Source organism: Mobula birostris, chromosome 6 (genome assembly GCF_030028105.1).
Source record: "Mobula birostris isolate sMobBir1 chromosome 6, sMobBir1.hap1, whole genome shotgun sequence".
Lineage (NCBI taxonomy): Eukaryota > Metazoa > Chordata > Chondrichthyes > Myliobatiformes > Myliobatidae > Mobula > Mobula birostris.
The window spans coordinates 22,827,771-22,854,440 of record NC_092375.1 but is presented as its reverse complement, the minus strand read 5'-3'; the positions used below and the strand labels follow the sequence as shown (position 1 = coordinate 22,854,440).

General features: G+C 45.3%; 1 protein-coding gene across 1 annotated transcript in view; it reads left to right on the top strand.

Annotated features, from left to right (window-relative positions):
• Positions 1-26,670, top strand: part of LOC140199708 (cell adhesion molecule DSCAM) — a 652,770-nt gene that overhangs the window by 528,080 nt on the left and 98,020 nt on the right. The window lies entirely within an intron of this gene.

Genomic DNA, 26,670 nt, shown 5'->3' with positions numbered 1-26,670 from the left:
ACTATTCAAGAAGTTAGAAATTAAACTCAAAAAAGACACTAGAATACTTTTAAGTGGAGTGGACTCCAGTCAATTGGGCCATTGGTTAATTGGGGTGGCCACTTATTTAGGCCAACTCTTAAAGAACAAAAACTAATCAAGAAAATAGCTGGGATTTCCTTCAATTATTTGGAAAACTATGTCACTTAATTGAGGCTGAAGAATGTTGCTAACTAATGTGAGTTGTGGGCACTTGTGATGCTGTTGGACACTACACTGTGCTTCACGCGAACAGTTTTCAAATAACATCATCTCAGTGTGTTTCTGCTCAAAAAGCACTGATTTTTGTCACTGATAGCAGTAAGATGATTCATTAAGGCTTAGAGATGCAAGAAATGGCCAGAAGTGAAAATGAAATGATTTCACTACTTCAACAAGTTAGGTACTACAAAGAATTTGAAGGTATTGACATCATCTTGAATGTTACAATGAGAATGAATATTTGAAGGATACAATCATCAAAAGGATTGCATGAAGCAGTCCATTATCTATATTAGGTGTCTATGCTGATTTTTTTTCTTTTATAGTCAATAAGAAAAACACAGCAGTGTACACAGGAGGAATTCCTCCGTCAGTAACTATTAGGAATTAATACACAGTTTTTAGTACCATAGTAGTATTGATAGTGTTCTAATTTGTTCTGAATTTCACTTAAATGCTTAATTTGTTACTCAGTTAAATGGTAGTTAGTCTTTTTTATACCTTTTTAACTATTTCCACAAAACTTTGGCTATTTGGGGCAGCCACTTAATTGGGCCAAAATGTACAGGTCCCAATGAACCAGAATCCACTGTATTTAAAAATACTTAAAATTAATTAAAATAAATGAACTTAACTCTTCATTTTTCTTCATAGTTCAACAAACCCTATTGAAATCAATGTCAGGATCAGGTGTAACCTGAAGCAGTCAGTATGTGCAAGGTAGTTTCTCAGAGTAAGTGATGGAGAATCTCACTATGATAATGAGGTGCTACACACTAAGGTGAGATGTCCAATAGAAAAATGAATTGAGATATTTTGTGCTAGGTATTGCTAAGGCTTTTGTGTTCAGCTATATACTTGGAAGTCCAAGACCTGTGATATTTAAGTAAGTAATTGGTGGTCAATGCTCCAGCAAAATATGGGCCAAATGTTTCTGAACGTGGTCGTGATCAAGCTCTGTCTGTTCTCCTGTGAAATACCTTGGCATGGTTTAGTATCTCCTTGCAAGTCTTTGATATGAGCTATAACATGGCTGTGATTAGAAACTCAATCTGTGAAATATAAATTATTCATTGTGTGATTAAATAACTTGATAAAATGTTAAATTAGTTAATTTGTTCCTTTTTTAAAGAATATTAACGTGTAAAGGAACTGATTTGAATTGGTCAACAGAGGGGAGACTGACGGTAAGAAGAGGATGGCAGTATTTTGAAACAGGAATTTATAAGAGTTGGATATTTGAAATAAATCACAAAATTCTGGAAGTATTCAGTAGGAAAGATATTTAACAGTTAGATTGGGGTTGACTGCGTTTAGCTCTTTACTGTCCTGTATGTTACTGAACATAGGTGGTGAATGATGAATTTGAATGCAGTTTCACAAATCCCAAACAACCAGATGTCCCTTGACATCACACCTTACTGTGATGCCCCGCTGGCTTGCATTGATCCAGTCCTGACTGCATGTATTAAGTAAGCAAGTGAATTTATTGACAACCAATCTCATTAGCACAGACTTTGGAACTGCTCAGATTGATATCTTATATGCTCACTAATTGCTTCAACTATATTCAAATTGACGACATTGGTCTGGAGTTCCAGGATTAGGTTTGTCATTGGCAGCATCATCTCTTCTGACCCTGACCTCTCTGAGAAAGCAACAAAATGCCCTGAAAAGGATGACCTTACCTCGTTTTAATACCTCGTATTGCTCAGTTGTTTACAAAATGTTTCCAGGTCATTGCGTAAAGCACGTCTAATTAAACACTCTCCAGACAAAATCAATAGAATAATTATTGCATCTTCAACTTTGATGAATTGCAATAGTATAATTTAGAATCCAGTCCCAGGTAAGATAAACTACAGTGTATTTTCTTAAATCTGCTCCTGAAGATGCTGTTGGTTTCGAGGTAACTGCATTGAATAAAGTCCTAGCCTGTTCAACCTCTCTCTATAACTCAGTCCTGCCATCATAGGGTTATAGGATCACAAACACGAGGAATTCTGCAGATGCTGGAATTTCAAGCAACACACATAAAAGTTGCTGGTGAACGCAGCAGGCCAGGCAGCATCTCTAGGAAGAGGTACAGTTGATGTTTCGGGCCGAGACCCTTCGTCAGGACTAACTGAAGGAAGAGCTAGTAAGAGATTTGAAAGTGGGAGGGGGAGATGGAGATCCAAAATGATAGGAGAAGACAGGAAGGGGAGGGATGGAGCCAAGAGCTGGACAGGTGATTGGCAAAAGGGAAATAGAGGATCATGGGACGGGAGGCCTAGGGAGAAAGAAAGGGGAGGGGGGGAAAAGCCCAGAGGATGGGCAAGAGGTATAGTGAGAGGGACAGAGGGAGAAAAAGGATGCGTGTATATAAATAAATTAAAGGTGTAGCTATGGGCACCCGCATGGGTCCTAGCTATGCCTGTCTTTTTTTTGGCTTTGTGGAACAATCCATGTTCCAAACCAATTCTGGTATCTGTCCCCCACTTTTCCTTTGCTGCATCGACAACTGCATTGGCGCTGCTTCCTGCACGCATGCTGAGCTCATCAACTTCATTAACTTTGCCTCCAACTTTCACCCTGCCCTCAAGTTTACCTGGTCCATTTCCGACACCTCCCTCCCCTTTCTAGATCTTTCTGTCTCTATCTCTGGAAACAGCTTATCTACTGATGTCTACTATAAGCCTACTGACTCTCACAATGATCTGGACTATTCCTCTTCTCACTCTGTCTCTTGCAAAAATGCCATTCCCTTCTCGCAATTCCTCCGATTCTACCACATCTGCTCTCAGGATGAGGCTTTTTATTCCAGGACGAGGGAGATGTCCTCCTTTTTTAAAGAAAGGAGCTTCCCTTCCACCACCATCAAATCTGCTCTCAAACGCATCTCCCCCATTTCACACACATCTGCTCTCATTCCATCCTCCTGCCACCCCACTAGGAATAGGGTTCCCCTGGTCCTCACCTACCACCCCACCAGCCTCCGGGTCCAACAAGTAATTCTCCGTAACTTCCGCCAACTCCAACGGGATCCCACCACTAAGCACATCTTTCCCTTCCCCCCCCTCTGCTTTCTGCAGGGATCGCTCCCTATGCAACTCCCTTGTCCATTTGTCCCCTCCATCCTTCCCCACGGATCTCCCTCCCAGCACTTATCCTTGTAAGCGGAACAAGTGCTACACATTTGCCCTTACAACTTCCTCCCTCACAACCATTCAGGGCCCCAGACAGTCCTTCCAGGTGAGGCGACACTTCACCTGTGAGTCGGCTGGGATGATATACTGCGTCCGGTGCTCCCGATCTGGCCTTCTATATATTGGCGAGAACCAATGCAGACTGGGAGACTGTTTCGCTGAACACCTACGCTCTGTCCGCCAGACAAAGCAGGATCTCCCAGTGGAGACACATTTTAATTCCACGTCCCATTCCCATTCTGACATGTCTATCCATGGCCTCCTCTACGGTCAAGATGAGGCCACACACAGGTTGGAGGAACAACAACTTATATTCCATCTGGGTAGCCTCCAACCTGATGCCATGAACATTGACTTCTCAAACATCCGTTAATGCCCCACCTTCCCCTTGTACCCCATCCATTATTTATATATTTATATATTCTTTTTCTCTCTCTCCTTTTTCTCCCTCTGTCCCTCTCACTATACTCCTTGTCCATCCTCTGGGTTTCCCCCCTCCCCCTTTCTTTCTTCCTAGGCCTCCTGTCCCATGGTCCTCTCATATCCCTTTTGCCAATCGACTGTCCAGCTCTTGGCTCCATCGCTCCCCCTCCTGTCTTCTCCTATCATTTTGGATTGCCCCTCCCCCTCCCACTTTCAAATCTCTTACTATCTCTTCTTTCAGTTATTCCTGACGAAGGGTCTCGGCCCGAAACGTCGACTGTACCTCTTCCTAGAGATGCTGCCTGGCCTGCTGCGTTCACCAGCAACTCTTATGTGTGTTGCTAGGGTTATAGGAGTATAGTATAGTATTTGTTATATTTATAAAATAGATTTTAAAGAAATGTAAAATTTTCATGTGTGAACCTCCAATCCTAGGACTCACTAACCTGGGGGAGGGAGGAGTCACCAGCTCTCATCCATGGGACCCACTGGCCTTGGTCATTGACAATGGGGAAATCGCTTGCCTTCAATTGTAGAGCACGCCAACCATCAGCTCCTGCCTCTAACTCCTTATTTACCGTCCCTAACATTTAACTCCCTCCAAACCCTGTCCCTCAACCCTAACTCCTGAGCTGCCTCCAAAACCAACCCTATAAACTTAAAAGCCATCTAAGTCTGAACAGTGACCTCAACAGACATTGCAGCTTGAGGCCATCTTGATCAGAATCAGGCTCCTGTCCCTCCTCTCTGATGACAGTATTGAGAATAGGGTATGACACAGGTGGTAAGGACCTTATGATGGATGCCACCTTCTTCAAGATGTCCTCAGTGGTGGGGAGGCTTGTGCCCATGATGGAGCAGGCTGATTTTATGACCCTCTGAAGCTTCTTATGGTCCTGAGCACTGGGAGAAAACTATCCACAGGGATCCACGAACATCAACTGGGTGAAAAGTGGCGTGACCAACTCTCCCTGGTCTCCACCCATGAAGACCGAGAAAGGCACCAATTCAACGGGGCGTTATTGAAAGTCATGGCACGAGCAAACACATGGCATGCAAGAGAATTCCAGGAACCGTGGTTTTCCGCGACAATTCTGTAAACAAATACATAGACCTTGATCCTATTTATGAGCAAATGCAGGCAAAATTCCAGGCCGCAATGCATGAAGTTCGCCATGAAATCAATCAGTGATGAGATTTCCTCCCATGTCGCAAATGAGTTTCCAAAATGATTGGTATCTATATAAAGGCCTAGCATTCGGAGGACACGCCACATCAGCGTATTGATGAGTTCTCTTTGTATGGGGACGAAATATTTGCAAGTAAGTTGCCAAGATCGGAGAACAACTCAACCCAACCATCGACCACCTGAGCTACACATTTTCTGAATTATTTCTACTCGGGCAGCATTGTAAGCAGCAACAGAACCAACTTGTCCCATTGCGCTTTGTGATGACCTGTACTGAGCACAATGAATAATTGATAACCAGGCAGCCAAAATCATTAAGAATCAGAAGATGCCTGCACGTAGTATACTCTCCCACACAGATCACGGATGCATGGTGTTGTCGGCAGCAATATGCATGGCAAAGATCTGGATGTGTACAATCCACAGCTGATTCTGGGCCAATTGTAAATTCTGAATCTAAGACTAATAAAATTCTGGTATTAATTGTAAGAAATACAGAACAATAGTAGGTAGGGATAGATCACCACACAATTGTTTAGTGACCATAGACCATAAGACACAGGAGCAGAATTAGTCCATTCGGCCCATTGAGTCTGCTCCACCATTCAATCATGGCTGATTTATTATCCTTCTCAACCCCATTCATCCGCAATGCTCAGCAATCCCTCGATTTACCAAAAAACTAATCACGGGACAATTTACAATGGCCAATTATCCTACCAACTGGTACATCTTTGCACTGTGGGAGGAAACCAGAGCACCCAGGGGAAACTGATGTGCTCATGGGGAGAATGTACAAACCCTTCACAGGCGGGGGCGGGAAATGAACCCAGGTCACTGGTACGTAAAGCATTGTGCTAACTGCTACACTACAGTGCCACTCCATTCTTGTAACCACAGTACGTTTATATTTAATCCAGTTTCATCTCAGGTGGCAGAGGGAAGACTATTGATGAAGTAATTGAAGGTGTTCCTGTTTAAGACAGTAAAGTGCAGAATTTCTGTAACAATATCCTGGAGCAGGTGCAATTGATGTTCTGCAGTTACACCTCCCTTTGTTCTAGTTGTGGAATGATTATGATGAGGTGATTTCAGTATGGGACCTTAGCAGACCTGCATTTTCCTCGTGAGTTATCATGACATGGAATTCTTTATACTAAGTTGAAAGATACCAATAAAAGTAAATACAACAGATTCTGCAGAGCAACGGATACAAAATTCTGGAGGAACTCAGTCAGTCAGGCAGCATCTGTGGAGAGAAATAAACAACTGACGTTTCGGGCCGAGGCCCTTCATCAGGGATGAAAGATCCCGTCCTGCTGAGGGGTATCAGCCCAAAATGTCAACTTTGTTTATCCTTCAGCAGAGCTGCTGCCTGAACTGCTGAGTTCCTCCAGCATTTTGCATGTGTTCTGAACAAAAGTACACAGATGGATTTAAGGAGAAAGATAAGGTATACAAAGAGGGACTAAAGTAATTTGCTCTACCATGTCTGTAATAGATTGATTAAGTCCATCATAACCTCTGGGCTTTTTCAGCTCTACGGGGCCTGTCACTTTACTGATTTGTAATTGTCTAACCATTATGCATGTTTTCATAGAAAGTTTATTATCCTGCTTATTATCCTGCTCGAAGGAAGAAGCCAGAGAGTGGTGGTAGAGAATTGCTTCTCTGACTGGAGGCCAGTGACTAGTGGTGTGCCACAGGGATCAGTGCTGGGTCCATTGTTATTTGTCATCTATATCAATGATCTGGATGATAATGTGGTAAATTGGATCAGCAAATTTGCTGATGCTACAAAGATTGGAGGTGTAGTGGACAGCGAGGAAGGTTTTCAGAGCCTGCAGAGGGACTTGGACCAGCTGGAAAAATGGGCTGAAAAATGGCAGATGGAGTTTAATACTGACAAGTGTGAGGTATTGCACGTTGGAAGGACAAACCAACGTAGAACATACAGGGTTAATGATAAGGCACTGAGGAGTGCAGTGGAACAGAGGGATCTGGGAATACAGATACAAAATTCCCTAAAAGTGTCGTCACAGGTAGATAGGGTCGTAAAGAGAGCTTTTGGTACATTGGCCTTTATTAATCGAAGTATTGAGTATAAGAGCTGGAATGTTATGATGAGGTTGTATAAGGCATTGGTGAGGCCAAATCTGGAGTATTGTGTTCAGTTTTGGTCAGCAAATTACAGGAAGGATATAAATAAGGTTGAAAGTGTGCAGAGAAGGTTTACAAGGATGTTGCTGGGACTTGAGAAACTCAGTTACAGAGAAAGGTTGAATAGGTTAGGACTTTATTCCCTGGAGCGTAGAAGAATGAGGGGAGATTTGATAGAGGTATATAAAATTATGATAGGTATAGATAGAGTGAATGCAAGCAGGCTTTTTCCACTGAGGCAAGGGGAGAAAAAAACCAGAGGACATGGGTTAAGGGTGAGGGGGGAAAAGTTTAAAGGGAACATTAGGGGGGCTTCTTCACACAGAGAGTGGTGGGAGTATGGAATGAGCTGCCAGACGAGGTGGTAAATGCGGGTTCTTTTTTAACATTTAAGAATAAATTGGACAGATACATGGATGGGAGGTGTATGGAGGGATATGGTCCGTGTGCAGGTCAGTGGGACTAGGCAGAAAATGGTTCGGCACAGCCAAGAAGGGCCAAAGGGCCTGTTTCTGTGCTGTAGTTTCTATGGTTCTATGGTATGGTTATCCCCTGTACACTGTCACCAAAGCCATTAAGTTCACATTTCTCTAACAATACTGCATAACTGCTTGTTGTGCAGAAATATTTCTCCTACATTCTCCTTTCAGAAGAGATTTACAGCAAGCAGAGAGCCTTGTGTGTTTACTACACACCAACACCTGGTTTTACACTAGTTGGACAGTAGAGGGTGCTAGATCCTGTATAAACAACTAATAAGCTATTCCACCTCTTTCTGCTGGCCCATGTTTGCATCCCTTTGGCAGGTGTTAACAACTACTGAACTGATCACTGCCTGTCCTTTGTTCTATCAGCTCCACCCTCTTGGCAACCAGACAGTTCCAGGGGCACAGAAATGCTGACAACAGGGAATTCAGTGCTGGAGGTTTCATGGACAGACAGAGAAAGCTCTGCTCAGTCAGTTCTCCAAAACCTGATGATCTCCAGTCTCCAGGGACTGCTGTTCCTGGGCTGTCCTGACATCTATCGTAAATAGCATGTACTGGCAGGCTCCGAGCTTCTCTACCAGGACTCATGAGGACTAGTTTAAAAAAACTGGCTGTGAGATCTGAGAGTTAGCTAACCAGTGGTGAGGACCAAGAAGATATGGTCAAAGGAGATGGAGGAGCGAATACGGGACTGCTTTGAGGACTGGACAATATTCAGGGATTCATCCTCAGGTCTGAGTGGGTACACTACAGTTGTCATCGACTTCATCAAGACCTGTGTGGCTTTTGAAAACGTACCGGGCATACCCAAATCGAAAGTCATGAATGAACCAAGTGATTCAGAGTACGCTAAGGGCTAGATCTGTGGCATTTAAGACCAATGATCCAGATCCATACAAGAAGTCCAGGCATGAACTATGGAAGGCTGTCTTAAGAATGAAGAAACAATTCTGATTGAGGTTAGAAATGGAAATGGATGCATGTCAGTTTTGGTAGGGTTTACAGGCCATTACTTTCTTCAAAGCAAAATCTGACATCGTGAAGGGCAGTGATGCTTCACTCCCAGGTGAGCCCAATTCCTTAAGAGCATGCTTTGAAAGGGAGAATAAATCTATGCAAGTCCCTGCAGCATCCGGTGACTCTGTGACCCCTGTCTTGGAGGCTAAAGTCGGAAGATCTTTCTAGAGGGTGAACCTTCGCAAGGTGCCAGGCCCTGATGGTGTACAAGGTAGGGTTCTGAAAACCTGTGCCAACCAACTGATGGGAGTATTCAAGGCCATCTTTAATCTTTCACTGCTGCATTTGGAGGTTCCCACTTGCTTCAAAAGGGTGGCAATCATACCAGGGCTCAAGAAGAGCAGGGTGAGCTGCCTCAATGACAATAGCCCGGAGGCGCTCACGTCTACTGTGATGAAGTACTTTGAGAAATTCATCATGGCTGGAATCAACCCCTGCCGAAGCAATGACCTGAACACGCAACAATTTGCCTATCACCATAATAGATGTGCAACAAATGTAATCTCACTGGCTTTCCACTTGGCCTTGGATCACCTGGAGATTAGTAATACTTACGTCAAGGCTGTTGCTTATTCACCACAGGTCAGTGTTGTACACAATTGTACCTTCAGTTCTAATAAAAAAGTTTCAAAACCTGACTTTCTATACCTCCATCTGTAACTGAATCATTGGCTTCCTCACTGGGAGACCACAGTCTATGCTGAATACAAATAACATCTCCTCCTTGCTGATAATCCATACTGGCGCGCCTCAAGGATGTGTGCTTAGCCCATGGCTCTACTCTCTCTATATATCCACAACTGTGTGCCTAGGCACAGCTGAAATGCCATCTATAAATTTGCCAATGACGTAACTATTTTTGGAAGAACTTCAGATGGTGACAATGAGGCACACAGGAGCAAGATAGATCAGCTGGTTGAGTGGTATCACAGCAACAACCTTGCACTCATTGTCAGTGAGACTAAGGAGGTGGGGCATTAGCGGAAGTTAGAGAAGTCAATGTTCATGCCATCAGATTGGAGGCTACCCAGACAGAATGTAAGTTGTTGTTCCTCCAACCTGAGTGTGGCTTCATCTTGACAGCAGAGGAGGCCGTAGATAGACATACTGTGTCAGAATGGGAATGCGACATGGAATTAAAATGTATGGCCATTGGGAGATCCTGCTTTCTCTGGGGGACGGAGCGTAGATGTTCAGCGAAACCGTCTCCCAGTCTGCGTCAGGTCTCGCCAGTATACAGAAGGCCGCATTGGGAGCACCGGACACAGTATATCACGCCAGCCGACTCACAGGTGAAGTGTCACCTCACCTGGAAGGACTGTCTGAGGCCCTGAATGGTGGTGAGGGAGGAAGTGTAAGGGCATGTGTATCACTTGTTCCGTTTACAAGGATAAGTGCCGGGAAGGAGATTGGTGGGAAGGGATGGGGGGGACGAATGGACAAGGGAGTCGCATAGGGAGCGATCCCTGCGGAAAGCGGTGGGGGGGGGGGTAAGATGTGCTTAGTGGTGGGATCCCATTGGAGGTGGCGGAAGTTACGGAGAATTATATGTTGGACAAGCAATATGGCTTACACCAGAAATGAACAACAAATTCATTAAATGGAACTGGACAGTGGCTCAGTTGTTTCAGTCATTACACAAAATGAGTTTGAACAGCATTTCAAAGATACTGGACTGAAGCCTATGGATATCCATCTGAGAACTTATACTGGAGAAAAGATAACTCCTGTGGGAATGACATTCGTGACAGTGAAATACAACAACCAAAGAGCCACATTGGGCTTGTATGTGGTAAAAATAGGAGAGCCAACATTATGGGGCCATGATTGGCTGAGACAACTACTACTTGATCGGAGATCCATCCACCATTTGCATTTCACAGGAGGCTGAAGGAATTCTTTCCAAGGGTAAGCAGAGCCCACAGGTAATGCCAGTGGACCCTGTAGCCAAAAATAATGGATCTGTCAGCATCTGTGGTAATTTTAAGGTCAAAAGCAACCCAGTATTGAAAGTAGATCAATACCCTCTGGCCAGGATAGAGGATATCTTTGCAAATCTTTCTGAAGGGAAGCACTTCAGCAAGGTGGTCTCAGCAGGGGCCTACTTACAGATGGAGATGGAAGAAGAATCCAAAATATTTCTCTATGTAGACACTCACAAAGGGCTTTAACACTATAATAGGCTTATTTTTGGAGTAGCATTTGCACCTGCACTCTTGCAGAAAGCTACAGACCAGGTGCTGCATGGCTACCCAGGCACTGAGTGTTACCTAGATGACATCTTTGTTACTAGTAAAGATGAAAAGAAACATCTCCAAAATCTCAAGACATTGTTAAAAGGATTAGAAGATTATGGTCTGAGAGCACAATGCAACAAGTGTGAATTCTTTAAACTAAGCATCACTTACTCTGGTCATACCATTGCCACACATGCATTAGACAAGTATGCTGAGAAAATTAAGGCAATGGTGGATGCTCCAAGGCCCAAGGATGTGTCACATTTGTGGTACTTTATAGGATTTGTTAATTACTGTAACAGGTTCCTGCCAAACTGGCTACTGTCCTCCACCCCTTGAACTCATTACTACAGATTGGGAAGAAATGGTAATGAACAAAAACATTGTGAGGTGGCGTTCCAAAATGCAATGGTGAATCAGACATCATAATCCACAGCATCCAGTGAAGCTCGCTGCGTCACCTCACCTTACGGTGCAGGTGCAGTCATGTCCCATGTCCGAGTGATGGAAGTGAACATCCCATAGCCTTTGCATCATGTTCCCTTACTGCAGCAGAGAAAAATCACAGACAGGTTGGCAGAGAGGTCTTGATTCTGGTTTGCGGTGTAAAACGTTTCAACCAGTACTTGTATGAGAGAGAGTTTACCCTTGTTACTGATCATCAACTCCTAGTGTCTATTTTCAATCCACTGAAGGGTGTTCTACTAACAGCAGAAGAACAAATACAGAGATGGGCTCTGTTCCCTGGAGGGCAAAATTATAGGATCGAACTCACGAGGCTGACAAATCGTGGAAATGCTGATGGTTTGTCCTGTTTACCCTTGGAAAAGAAAACACTTGAAAAATTTACAAAAGAGGACACTCCTCTTGACATATTCTCCCCTATGGAAATCAAAAGTATCCCCATTATGGGAGAGATGACGTAAAGGGAAACCAGCTCAATTCAGCAGCTTCAGACCACCTCAGTCCCACTCCCAGCATCTCGCAGGTCCTCCTTTACCGCTGCCCCGACAATCTCTGCTACTACTGCTCCCGCTCCCACACCCGGACCAGAGCCGACTCCCACGACCATAGCGAAACAGAGTATTCCACCACCAGGCAGATATTCTGGTGATCCTGATGGTTGCAGGAATTTTATTACCCAATGCGAGCTGACATTCCAAGCCCAGCCTGGTCGTTGTGGTGATGATGCGCGAAAATTGGCGTACATGGTCAATCTTCTTGAATGACCTCCACTCAGCCTGCTCATCGTTTTATGGGAACAAGGATACCCCACAGCCCAGTCATTCTGACATTTCCTGGCAGAGTTAAGGGGGTTTTTGATCTTCCAGTACAGGGGCAGGAGGCTGCCCACCGACTCTTGGACCTGTGCCAAGGCAGGGGAACGGTGAGAGCCTATGCAGTTAAATTCCGTACCCTTGCAGTAGAGACAGATGGAATGAGAGATCTCTCATCACTGCCTTCCAGCATGGACTGAACACAGGGGTCCGGCATGATATCACTGTCCAGGACGAGCAGGATAGTCTGGATGACCTGATTAATCTGGCTATTCGTGTTGACGACCGGGTGACTGAGTGGCGCAGGGAAAGAACGTTTCAATCTTCCTACGTGCCGCCAGATCACTGTCTTTCCTCACCCTCTCCCCCTCCCTCATCTGATCACCGTCATTCCTCACCCTCTCCCCCTCCCTCACCACCCAGCATCCAGCCCACAGAGGAGCCTATGCAAGTGAGGCGCATGTGCCTGTCTCAGGAGGAACAAGAGCAGTGCCAGATATCAGGTTCCTGCCTCTACTGTGGTGATCCAGGACACTTCCGGGCAGCATGGTCCAAGCATCCACTAAAAGAGAAAACCCGTCAGCAGGGAGGGGAATCCTAACGGGTCGGTTCTGTCTTCAGTCAGCTTCCCCCAATTCTGTAATGCTCACAGCTTCCTTGTCGTGGAGATCTCAGACCCATGAACTAAGGCGTTTATTGACTCCGGTGCAGCCGGTAATCCTATGGACATCTCTCTCGCTCAAAGATGGGGAGTTCCAACTCAAGAATTAAGAGAAAAGATCAACGTCAAGGCACTGGACGGTTGACCTCTGGGAATTGGCCAGATCCACCTTTCCACCCGACCCCTTCAACTGGTGCTCGAAGGCAACCATCATGAAAAAATATCTTTCTATCTGGTTAACTCACCTGTACTTGGTCCTTCCTGGTTATCCCAACATAACCCACAGATCGATTGGTCTCTGAAGGTACTCCAAGAATGGGGACCGGCATGCCTGTCAACCTGTCTGGGTCCAGCTCAAGTTCAGTTCCATGAATCCCCTCCTGTGTCAGCTAAGGATGTGGACCTGTCTGGGATTCTGACTGAATATGTGGATCTCCTTGATGTTTTCAGTAAAAGAAAGGCCACCACCCTGCCCCCACACCGACCATACGACTGTGCCATAGACCTCCTACCTGGCACTAGTCCTCCCCGGGGCCGGCTCTTTTCCCCCTCTCGTCTTGAAACAGTGGCCCAGGAGGAGTACATTAAGGAAGCATTGAGCATGGGGTTTATCCATCAACCTTGCCAGCAGGAGCGGGCTTCTTTTTTGTGAGCAAGAAAGATGGCAAGCTCCATCCCTGCATCGATTATCGGCCCCTGACAATATCACTGTGAAGAACTGCTATCCTCTTCCCTTGCTGGCGTCTACATTTGAACATCTCCAGGGTGCAACCATATTCTCCAAAATTGATCCGTGCAATGCTTACTATCTGATTCACATAAGAGAAGGGGATGAGTGGAAAACAGCTTTCAACACCTCTAATGGACACTATGAATACCTGGTGAGGCCTTTTGGTCTGGCCGTATTCGCTGTATTCCAGGCCTTGGTTAATGATGTGCTCAGGGACATGTTGAACCAGTCTGTGTTTGTGTATTTAGATGACATCCTTATCTATTCCCGCTCTCATCAGGAGCACATCCAGCATGTCCGAAGAGTACTCAGACGTCTTCTTGAAAAGAGCCTGTACTCCAAGCCTGAAAAATATGAATTCCATAAAGACCAGGTGTCATTTTTGGCCTATATACTTACCCCATTCAGTGTTCAAATGGACCACAGTAAAGTTCAGGCAGCTGCAGAGTGGCCCAAACTGTCTGCAGTCAAACAGGTATGGCGCTTCATGGGGTTTGCAAACTTTTACTGCCGCTTCATCCAGAATTTTGGCTCTATCGCGGCTCCAGTTAATACACTCACCAATAAGACCCCGGCAGGTTTCCATTGGACGTGCGGTGTTGGCCAAGCATTTTCAGAGCTAAAGCGATGTTTCACCACTGCCCCACTGCTGCGACACCCAGACCCTTCTCAGCCATTCATTGTCGAGGTGGATGCATCCGATGTAGGCAATGGAGCTGTCCTCTCTCAGTGCTCTTCTGCGGGTAGGCATCGAAGCTCGTCTCCGATGTAGGCATGGGAGCTATCCTCTCCCAGTGCTCGTCTGTGGGTAGCCAGCTGTACCCTTCTGCCTTTCTTTCCCATCACTTGACTCCGGCCGAGAGGAATTATGACATTGGGAACCAGGAGCTTCTGACTGTCAAGGAGGCCCTGGAGGAATGGGGACAGTGGTTAGAGGGGGCAGAGCATCCATTCTTGGTCTGGACTGATCACAAGAATCTCTCCTATATTCAGGATGCTAAGAGACTCAACTCTCGTCAAGCTTAGTGGGCACTCTTCTTCAAACGGTTCAATTTCATCCTCACTTATCGTTCCAGCAGCAAGAATACAAAGGCTGACGCTCTCTCCTGGTAGTTTGACGGATCTGAGGACAATGCCGATCCAGAGCCCATTCTCCCTCGCTCATGTATCACTGCTCCAGTGATCTGGGGAATAGAGGCAGAGGTGAGGGCCGTCCAACAATCAGATGCAGGCCCGATGGGGGACCTCCCAACCGGCTGCTTGTCCCTGCTGCAGTGCATTCCAAAGTGTTGGAATGGGTCACTTCTCCCGTCTGGCTGGACATCCGGGAATTCAACGGGTTCAGGAGTTTATAAAGAGATAATTTTGGTGGCCATGTATGTCCCATGATATCCACGACTTTATATCTGCCTGTCCCACCTGCACTTGGAACAAGACATCACACCAGCATCCTGCGGGTCTATTATGTCCACTGCCTGTGCCCCACTCCCCCTGGTCCCATCTCTCAGCAGATTTCATCACTGGTCTGCCCCGTCTAATGGAAACACCACTATTTTGGTCGTTGTGGATCTTTTTCCAAGACTGCCCATTTCTTTGCCCTCCCAATGCTCCCTTCGGCTCATGAGACTGCCACAGTCATGGTTCAACATGTGTTCAGGCTCCACTGCTTTCGTCAAGACACAGTGTCTGATCATGGACCACACTTCACTTCCCGCTTTTGGAAGGCTTTCTGCTGTCTTGTAGGAGCCCCGGCCAGCCTCTCGTCTGGCTTCTACCCCCAACCTGATGGCCAGACTGAGAGAGTGAACCAGGAGTTGGAGACAACCCTGCGCTGTCTTGCCTCTTCCAACCCCACATCCCAATCACTCCCAATAACTTCCAGTCATCCTCCATCGGTATGTCTCCCTTTGAATTCCAGAAGGGATTCCAGCCCCAGCTCTTCCCTGATCAGGAGATCAACGTAGGAGTTCCTGCCGCTGAACAGCTGATCCAGCGCTACAAGCGCACCTGGAGACGAGCCAGGGCTTCTCTGCTGCGCGCCCAGAAACAGCACTCCCGGCAGGCTGACCGGCTCCGTTGACAGGTAAGGCCATGCAAGCCAGGAGAGGAGGTCTGGTTGGCACAAAGGATCTTTCCCTGAAAGTTGAGAACCGGAAATTGGCACCACACTACGTGGGACCGTTGTAGTGGAAAAGGCCGTCAACAAGGTGTCCTATAGATTGCGTCTACCAGTATCACTGAAGATCCACCCAGTATTCCATGTTTCCCAGCTCAAGCCAGTAACTACCCCTCCTCTGGCTCCAATCACCCCACCTCCCCCTCCTCCCTGCCTGGTAGATGGTTCCCTTGTCTATACTGTGTGGCGCCTCCTGGCATCTTGCCGGGTACGTGGTAAGGTCCAGTACCTTGTGGACTGGGAAGGGTATGGCCCAGAAGAACATACTTGGATCCCGGTGAAGGACATCTTGGACAAGTCGCTGATCTGAGACTTCCAGTGGACGCAGGTCTGTGGTGCCTCAGGGGCTGTGCCTAGAGAGGGGTCCCTGTCACAACCACCGATTCAGCAACGCAGTAGATATGGCAATTGCACTTGTGAATTTGCACATGTTAGCTAATTATTATTTAATCATGATAGTACTTAACTCCATACTCGTCGTCATAGTGCTTGTCGAGTCTTGGACAGAGCATAACAACGGCTCAGTTCTGTTTTGCATTGGCCTTGCCTGAGAAATTGGACTTTCAAGTCAACTGACTCTGAAGAATAGCGGTATTCATTTAATATTTAGATGTTATTTTCAGCCACAGTGTAGGCTTCGTTTTCCTTTTGAGAGTTTTAGTTAATGACCTAGCGTTTATTGTTTATTTTCCATTTAACACTGTTCGTATTAAAGTCTGTGAACTATTGACCTGCTTCAGTGTCTCTCACTCCGCACTTGGGCCATAGCCGAACCTGGTAACAGACAGATGCTCAGAACAATGAGTACAATACCGTGCAGGACAACTTCAAAGAATATTCCACACGAAAGCAAACTAGGATATGTCAGAGGGCAAAGCTCAACTCCAGAAACCAGGAAACAGGTGAAAGTTTAAATGACTTCCTCACAGCATTGTATCCCCTGTCAGACAACTGTGAACGTGGAAATCTGAGAGATGAGCTCATTAGAGATAGAATTGTTGTTGGGCAAATTGTTACAAAGACTTCATTTGCAGTCAAATCTCACACTACTATAGTCAGGCAAACAGAGAATGTTCGTCAACAACCGGCAGAACTCGGGCACAAAAACGATGCTGAGGGAAAGATAGATGCTGTACAAGAAGAAGAGTACAAACAAGGTGCAGTCAGAAAGACGACAGAAAGAGGTGACGGTAAAGTCCAGCTCAGACAAAACAGACTAGTGAAACAAAGAGCAAGTAAAATTTCCAACTGCAGGAGATGCAGCAAGTCTCCATTCCACGTCAAAGAGCTCTGTCCAGCAAAAGAAGTGAAACACCCCTAATGCAATAGAGTTGGTCATTGGAAGAGCCACTATCACTTAAAAGCAGTTCTTCAGGAGGTCAAAGAAGACCATGATTCAGACAAAGAGAGAGCTTTCTTGGGGCTACTCAAGACTGGTTTATTACAGTTCAGTTGCAAAATAAGGCAGTGACGTTCAAAATGGACACTGTGGCAGAGGTCACAGCCATCCCCGAATGTTTGTACACAAAACTGGTGAAGAAAGCAGGCATTATGCTAAACCCAATCAAGAAAGTACTCAAGGGGCCAGGGAAACATAAGCTCAATGTGAAAAGGAATGTTTACTACTTTCATCTGTAAAAATGAGGAACATTTAAAAGAGAATGTCTATGTTGCTTAGAATCTTTTCTCACCACTGCTGGGATGGCAGGTCATCGAGAAACCAATCCTTATTGCAAGGTTGGATTGGCTAAACAATGTTCAGTGGCAGGAGAAGTACCCGGAGCTGTTCACAGGCCTGCGGATACTGAAAGAAGGGTACCTTATCCAACCAAGGACAAGAGTGATGCCCTGTTCTCTGACCATTGATGAATAAAGTCAAAGCTGAACTTGTGAGAATGGCAGTACTTGACGTCATGATTAGAGTGAATGGACCTGCTCACTGGCATGTGGGCGTTGTTCCTGTTCAAAAGCCAAATGGCACAGTGAGGATCGGTGTCGATCTAACAAAATTGAATAATGCAATGAGGCAGAAAAAGTTTATACATTGGGTATGTTGGGTGGAGCAAAGTTCTTCACCAAACTAGATGCAAACTCAGGGTTCTGGCAGATCCGTTTAGCTCCTGAGTCACAGAAACTCAGAACCTTTATCACACCATATGGATGCTATGCCCTCAAGACACTCCCTTTTGACTCTGAACTCTTTCGGATGAGTATGAGCCAAATTTTGGAGGGGCTGGAAGGATTAGACTGCCACATTAATAATGTACTCATCTTTGTAGGCTCAAGTGAGAAGCATGACAAAAGAACGGAAGATGCCTCGGAGAAACTGAAACAGGCTGGAATCACCCTGAACAAAAGGAATTGCAAATTTTCAGAGTTGGAGGTGAATTTCTTAGGCAACCAAATGCCCTCAAACTGGCAGTAGTTTGAACATGGAACAACCTATGCATGTATCAGAGATCCTCAGTTTCTAGGCATGGTAAACCAGCTGGGAACATTTATTCCCGAATTGTCAGAGAAAACAAAGCCACTGCATGGCCTCCGCTCTCAAAGAAACGTTCGGACCTGGGACACACCCCAGGGGCACAGGTGAAGTCATTCTGATCACTTAAAGCTGAGCTCACCTCTCCACCAACACTGGCATTCTTTGATTTGAAGAAAGCAACCAAGGTGTCAGCAGATGCCTCTTCCACTGGCCGAGGAGGTGTGCTCATGTAAAACTGCAATGTTGTATGGAAACCAGTGGCATATGCATCAAGAGCAAGGACTCGTGTTGAGCAGCATTATGCCCAAATGGAAAAGGAGATGCTGGCTGTTGAGTGGGCTTGTGAATACTTCAGCTGCTACTAGATAGGCACTAAATTCCTACTTCAAAAAGACCGCAAGCCACTTGTCAGCCTCTGCAGCTCAAAGCATTTATATGACTTACCTCCATGTCTCCAAAGATTCAGAATGAGGCTTGTGCAATACTGTTAGGACATTGAACATGTCCTTGGCAAATCGTTCACAACACTAGACACTCTGTCGAGGATGCCATGCAAAAGCTGACTCTGCCCTCGTGGAAGATACCAACATCTACTTAGCTCAAGTACATGAAAGCTTTCCTGCACCACAGAGTAGACTGGATGAAGTTCACACTGAGTTGCACTAAATCTGCAGCAAGGTCTTGCAATACTGTGTGCATTGATGGACAGCTGTTCCAAAAGGAGCTCCCAAACTCAGACCTTACTGGCTTGAAAGAGACCCACTCACCATCCTTGATGGTTTGCTGCTAAGGTGCTCCAGACTCATCATTCCTGTTTCTGTGTATGCCAAAATCCTCAGTCAAATCCACCAAGGACATCAATGCATCAAAAAATGTTGGCTAAGAGCAAGGCAATCCCTGTGGTGGCCTGGTCTGAGCACACAGCTAGGAGATTATGTAAAACAATGTGAAGCATGCAGAAAACTGTACAAAAATCATACTGAACCTCTCTGTCCCACAGAATTCCCAGACTTTCAATGGCAAATTGCAGGCACAGACATTTTCAAGCTGAAAAAGACTAATATCTTCTCACTGCTGATTATTACTCACAAAATGTTGAGGTGTCCAAGTTGTCCTCCAAGTCCTTAGCCACAGTTATACAGCACCTGAAAGCTGTATTCACTCACCATGGGATATCAGAAAGACTTGTGTCAGAGAATGGTCCACAATTCAACTGCTCAGAATTCAAAGCCTTTGCTAGGGACAATGAGTTCAAACACCAGAAGGGTGGTCCACAGTACCCACAGGCAAATGGAGAAGTGAAAAGAGTGGTACAAGATGTTAAGAGTTTCCTACCGAAGGCAAAAGACTCCTAATGAAGCACTGCTGGCTTATTGCCCCGCACTTCTTACAAGTAGCTACAGTCAATGGGCTTGAGACTGAGAACAAGCGTCCCTGTTCTTCCTTCCATTCTCCAACCTCACTTACCGGACCTAGACAAACTGAGAAATTTTGAGCCAGCACGGCGTGAGAAAATGAAGAGCATGCACGATCTCAGACACACAGCAAAACCTTTGTCGCCATCCAGGACTATTTGGGTTTCAGACCAATTCGCCAAAGGAACAATAGTCCGGCAGCGTGCATCACAATCAATTCTGATCAGAACGTCACAAGGTGAAATCAGACAGAACAGGCGTGCATTCATGTGCCTTCAAAGTCCATGAAAGGCAGAGGAAGAAATAGGGTAGCCTGATCCTTATGACAAGGACCACTTACTTGAGGTGGGCGCACCTGTTCTGGAATCTCCATCTACTCAAACACTTTTAGGAACCTATACCTGATCAGGTCGTCTATCTGTCCCACCACAGAGATATACACCATAGCTTAATAGCTTATGGCAAGTGACTAAAGAGGCAGAATAATCCTCTCACTTTGCCAGAATATTCAGGTAGTTTACCCTGAACATTAGATTTAATGCTTTGTGTGCAGCTCTGATGGGAATCATCAAATATTCTCCTTTAAGGCTACTACAGCGGAAATCCACAGTCACAGCTATGGCTACTTCAGTAACCAGCATTGTTTCAAGATGTTTAAAAAATCCATTTATACTCAAAATCGCCGTGCACCAGATTACAGACTCGGGTCGCGAGTGCAGTTCCCCTTAAGAAAGCATAAGCGCAGAAGCCAAGCAGGTCTGCAGGTACGATTGAAAAACAGAGGCTTTAGAGCCTCACCTGACTATACTCTTGGCAAATATACGGTCTCTGGAAAATAAAACTGAAGGCCACAGAGCAAGACTGCTCTACCAGAGGGATATCAGGGACTGCTGTGTACTTTAATTCAGGGAAGCATGGCTTATTGCCACCATCTTGGATGCAGTGCTGCAGCTTAATGGTTTGCCCAGAGTCTGCAAAAACAGGACAGCTCAGTCTTTTAAAGGCAGAGGAGGTGAAGTGTGCTTTATGATTAACTCATTATGCTGCACAAACATGGTGGTTCTGTCTCAATCCTGCTCACCTGACCTGGAACATTTAGTGATCAAATATCGTCCCTGTTATCTGCTGAAGGAGTTTTCCACCATTCTACAGGTAAAGGTGTACATTCCACCTCAGGCCATCATCAGGCAGGCACTGGAGGAGCTGAGTTCCATGGTCATCAGCCACAAAACAGCGCATCCTAATGCCTTCCCTGTCATTGCGGGAGATTTTAATCAGACCAGCTTGAAACAAGTCTCTGGACAGCTACCACCAACATATCGATGAAGCAGGCGGTTCATAGTCTGCCGAGAGTTAGATCAGCAGCGTTCACAGCTGGTAATCCAGATCTATACAAGAGGTTCAGGTGTGACCTATAGAAGGCTACTTTAAGAGCGATAAAGCAATTCCGATTGAGGTCAGAGAAAGAATCGGACGCACGTCAGCTCTGGCAGGGTTTGCTATAAGGTGAAACCCAACATCATGAATGGCTGTGATACTTCACTCCGAGATGAGCTCAGCACTTTTATATGCACGCTTTGAAAGGGAGAATAAAACTACACCTGTGCGAATCCCTGTAGCGTCTGGTGACCCTGTGATCTCAGTCTCAGAGGCCAATGTCAGAAAATCTTTCAAGAGAGTGAACCCTAGCAAGGCATCAGGCCCTGTTGGTATTCTAGGTAGGACACTGAAAACCTGTGCCAACCAACTGTCAGTATTAAGGGCACAGCATACCAGGTCACCTACCTTGCAGAATATTCAACTGAACATTATTGATAACGCTGCTTGTACAGACTGTGAACTAGTGGCAGGAGCAGGCCACAGTGATGAAGTTTCTCGAAGGTCGGCGACGCTTGTTTAGAAGGAGAGTTTTGCAGGCGCTCAGGCTCATTCCAACGTGACTTGGGAGTCCTTGGTTAACTTGCTGATTGAGTCGGTGGTGAGGAAGGCAAATGCAATGTTAGCATTCGTTTCAAGAGGTCTAGAGTACAAGAGCAGGGATGTGATGCTGAGGCTTTATAAGGCACTGGTGAGGCCTCACCTTGAGTATTGTCAACAGTCTTAGGCTCCTCAACTTAGAATAGATGTGCTGGCATTGGAGAGGGTCCAGAGGAGGTTACAAGGATGATTCTGGGAATGAAAGGGTTATCATACAAGGAACATTTGATACCTCTGGGTCTGTACACATTGGAATTCTGAAGGATGAGGGGGGATCTCATTGAAATCTTTCTATTGTTGAAAGGCCTAGGCAGAGTGGATGTTTCCCATGGTGGGGAGCCTAGGACAAGAGCGCACAGCCGCAGGGTAGAGGGGTGTCCATTTAAAACAGAGATGCGAAGAAATTTAGGGAATTTAGGGAATTTATTACCACAGGCAACTGCAGAGACCAGATTGTTGGTGTATTTAAGGCAGAGCTTGATAGGTCCTTGATTGGACATGACCTCAAAGGTTACAGGCAGAAGGCTGCGGAGTGGGACTGAGCTGGGGAGAAAAGGACCAGTCATGATTGAATGGCAGAGCAAATTCAATGGGCCAAATGCTTCATTCTGCTCCTATATCTTATGGTCTTAAAATGCTGCCACTTATCAGTGCCACCTTAATACTTGTATCAAATGCAGCACACAAAACTAACTAGAACCACAAATAAGTCAATAAAGCAAATTTCAAAATCCATGTGAAATGGGCAAGCAAACAAATTGGTGTCCTAGAGATGAGAGTTTAGTTGTGGCAAAGTATTCAGCCTAGGGGAAGAAGCTGTTACCCAGTCTGGTGGTCCTAGTCTTGATGCCCCTGAATCTCCCTTCTTAGAGTAATAAGTCAAAGAGATTTTGGGTAAGGATCTTCATCAATGTTTCAGACCCTTCCTATCCTGGTAGATGTCACAAATTGTGTTTATTACCATGAAAGTTATCTGTGGTTCAAACACTCTACCGAGTGGAGAAGAGTCAACAAATGCTGGAAGGAAGATTTTGAAGGCATCTGTCCTGAGGATTATCAATGCTGAAGAATAGCAGCAGTAACAAAGCCTGTGTTCTTCTATTAGGACAGCAGAGGGCGCTAGATTCTATCTAAATGAATCCTTGATTATTTCTATCTCCAAAAATCTGCCTTTTTTTTAAATCTTACTTTTTCTGTTTAATTTTACAATATGAAGCCCAAGCTAGTAAAAAAGCATAGGCATAAAAAAGTAGATGGAATTTGAAAGAGAATTTGATATTATAAATTAAACCTCTCAACATCAGTCTTTGCATTTGTTGCAACACCCCATCCGACATCTTGAATCGTTAAGCAAGAATGATATCAGAAGGAGGCAAAAAACAAACTTTGGAGCAAGATTACCCCAGGAAGTTTTAAAACAGACAAGTAAAAAGAAAAAAAAATGCATTCTGAATCCCAGCAAACCTTTCTCTGTCTACCACAAACAGCAAGATCATCCCACTTCAATGCGACTTCTCATTCCCGTTCTGACATGTCCGCCCATGGTCTCTCCCATTGCCATGATGAGGCGAAACTCAGGTTGGAAGTGTTTGGCGATGCTCTTGTGAGGCACCTTAAAGCATTTAAAACACAAAGTAATTGTCCTTTAAATGCTAATCACGTTCTTCCTATTGCAGCAAAGCCCCAGGGTGTTTTCCCAGTATCCTTGATGAATATCGCTGGACTGAGAGGCCCCAGTCGTGTGCAGTGGCTGGTCTAAAACCTCAGTTATAAATCAGTGACCTGACTGATTGATTATTTACTTACGTCCTGCCCATTAAGCCACTGGCGTTTAGCGCTGCAATGAAGGTCCTCCATCTCTGATGGTGCTTAGCTCTTCCTTCAGCGTGCCAGCAGCTTCCTCTCGGTTTTCACTGCTGTCAGTCCTGCAAGTGGAGGCTCAGGAATTCCGTCGCAGTCAGACGTAGAAGGATTCTTCGTTGCTGTTTCTGTAACAATTTTGTTTTACCCTGAGCTGCACCCGCTAGACCTGCAGGAGCGGTAGTCCACTCTTAGTTTGGCCTCTACCCTAGCCTCTAATTATCTATCACTTTATTAACTCTCTGCTCTCCCTTTGAGATGTTGCTGTCAAAAGAATTTTGTTCAGTGACATTCTTTAAACATTGTGAGTTACCCAGTACTGGGATGAATTGTGTCAAAGAGAAGTAGGAAGGCTGTTACTGTTTCCAGTTTCAATCAATGCTTCACTGGCAAATGAAAGTGATTCACCATTATACATCATACGTCACAGCATCATCATTATGTGCTGTGTTGTAAACATGGCCGATCATGGTCTTCCAACTCTCTTTAATCCAGGAATTAGTGAGGCTTCATTACTCATGTGGAAGGCCCCCACCCGCATTCTCCTCCCCATCCATGACCATGATGGTTCTTGGCAAATTTTTCGACAGAAGTGGTTTGCTATTGCCTTCCTCTGGGCAGTGTCTTTACAAGACAGGTGAACCCAGCCATTATCAAAACTCTTCAGAATTTGTCAGCCTGGCGTCAGAGGTTGCATAACCAGGACCTGTGATGTGCACTAGCTCCTCTTACGACCATCCACCACCTGCTCGCATGGATTCACATGACTCTGACTGGGGAGATAAGCAGGTACTACACCTCACCCAAGGGTGACCTGCAGGCTAGCAGAGGGAAGGAGCACCTTACACTTCCTTTGCTAGGAACGTATCTCCATCTTGCCACCCATATCCCACAAGGATCGTTATTCCCTGGGGCACAGGAGAATAAGGGATGACCTCATGGAAGTTTATAATATCATGAGGGTGTGGGTAAGGTGGACGGTCATGGTCTTTTCTTCATGGTGGGTGAGTCTAAAACTAGAGAGCACTGATACAATGTAAGAGGGGAGAGACTTTAAAAAGGCCTGAGGGATAACTTCTTTATGCAGAGGTAATGAGTGCCTCGAATGAGCTGCCCGACGAAGAGGAAGGATCACTAAAAACAGTGATGTACAGAGGGGTCATGTTGAGTCCAGAGCTCCCTGAAGGTCCAACACAAGAAGACAGAGTGGTGAAAGTGTATGGCATGGACTGATGGGTTTTTCCTGCGCTGTCCGATGTTCTATTTGCTAATTATGTAAAATATCATCAAATGTCTACAAAACAAATGCAAAAGTCTCTCAGGCCTGCTGTGCCATTGAATGCCCTCATAGCTGAACCAACCTTCAACTCAGCTCCACTTTCCTACTCAATCCCCTTAACCCTCGATTTCCCCAAGGTCTAAAATTTTGACTACCTCAGCTGTAATTTGCATATTGGCTCCACAGCTCTCTGCTTTGAAAAAAAAAGCCACCTATCTTGTCCATCTAAACTTCTCTGGTGTTAGGCGGTTCCAAGTATGGGTAAGTGGGATTGGAGTAGATGGTAGTTGATGGTCAGTGTGGATATAGTGGGTCAAAAGCCTGTTTCTATGCTGCCTCATTACTCCATGACATTATGGCATTCCAACCATTGTTGTCATAAGGACTTTTCTCCTGAACTCATGACTGTATTTATTGCTCATAACCTTTTCTTTGTAATCCAAAATTCTGGACTGACCGAAAATGGAAACATTTTCTTTGCATCCATCCTTTGACCAGGGCTTCCCAGCGTTTTTTTATGCCATGCACCAATACCATTAAGCAATGTGCCTGTGGACCCCTGCTTTAGAACCATCTCTTCAGCTGTGACTTCTCTACAGAAGGAGTTCCAACCTTTATTAAATTTTGTTCCTTTTTCGTGATGGTCATCATACAAGTCACAATTTCATGGTCAGTGTGAACGGTGATCTGGCCCTTCTGTAAATCCTTTGAGATTTCACCACTCAATATCCAAGAACAATATTGATGGTTTATAAAGAATATGCGTGATTGAGCTCCCCAGAAGTACATGTTCTTCACCATGCCGAGTTCAGATCTGATTGCTGCAGAGCTGGAATTGACTTATTACTGTTATGTGTACCAACCTACAGTGAAAAGTTTACCTGTATACTGTTCATACAGATCAAATCATTACACAGCATTGAGGTAGAACAAGGTAAAACAATAACGATGCACTATAAAGTTTTGTATAAACAGTATGCAAGACAAGCTTTTCACTGCATCTTGGTATATGCGACAACAATAAATCATTGCCAATATTCATCAGCATCATCATCACGTGCTGTGTCGCATGACCCCAGCCATAATCAATGCTCTTCAGAGATTGTCTGCCTGACATCAGAAGCCAAATACAATGTTGGCATTTATTTCAAAGGGAATAGAATATAAAAGCAAGGAGATAATGCTGAGCCTTTATAAACTAGTCAGGCTACACTTGGAGTATTGTCAACAGTTTTGGGCTCCATATCTCAGAAAGGATGTGTTATCATTAGAGAGGGTCCAGAGGAGGTTCACCAGGATGATTCTGGGAATGAAGGGGTTAACATATGAGGAGCGTTTGGCAGCTTTGGAATTTAGAGGAATGCATGGGGATCTCATTGAAACCTACCGAATGTTGAAAGGACTTGATAGGGTGGATGGGGAGAGGATATTTCCTAAGATGGGGCTATCCAGAACTAGAGGGCTCAAAATTAAAGGGTGACACTTTAGAACAGAGGTAAGGAGGAGCTTTTTTAGCCAGAGAGTAGTCAGTCTGTGGAATGCTTTGCCGCAGACTGTGGTGAGGTCCAAGCCCGTGGGTATATTTAAGGCAGAAATTGATCGTTTCCTGATCGGTCAGGGCATCAAAAAATATGGCAAGAAGGCAGGTGTATGGGATTGAGTGGGATCCGGGATCAGCCATGATGGAATGACAAACAGACTTGATGGGCTGAATGGCCTAATTCTCTTTCTGTGTCTTATGGTCTTATGGACATCAGTGGGTGCATAACCAGGACTTGTGATATACACCAGCTGCTCATACAACCATCCACCACTTGCTCCCATGGCTCCACATGACCCTGAGAAGGAAGCTAAGCAGTTGCCACACC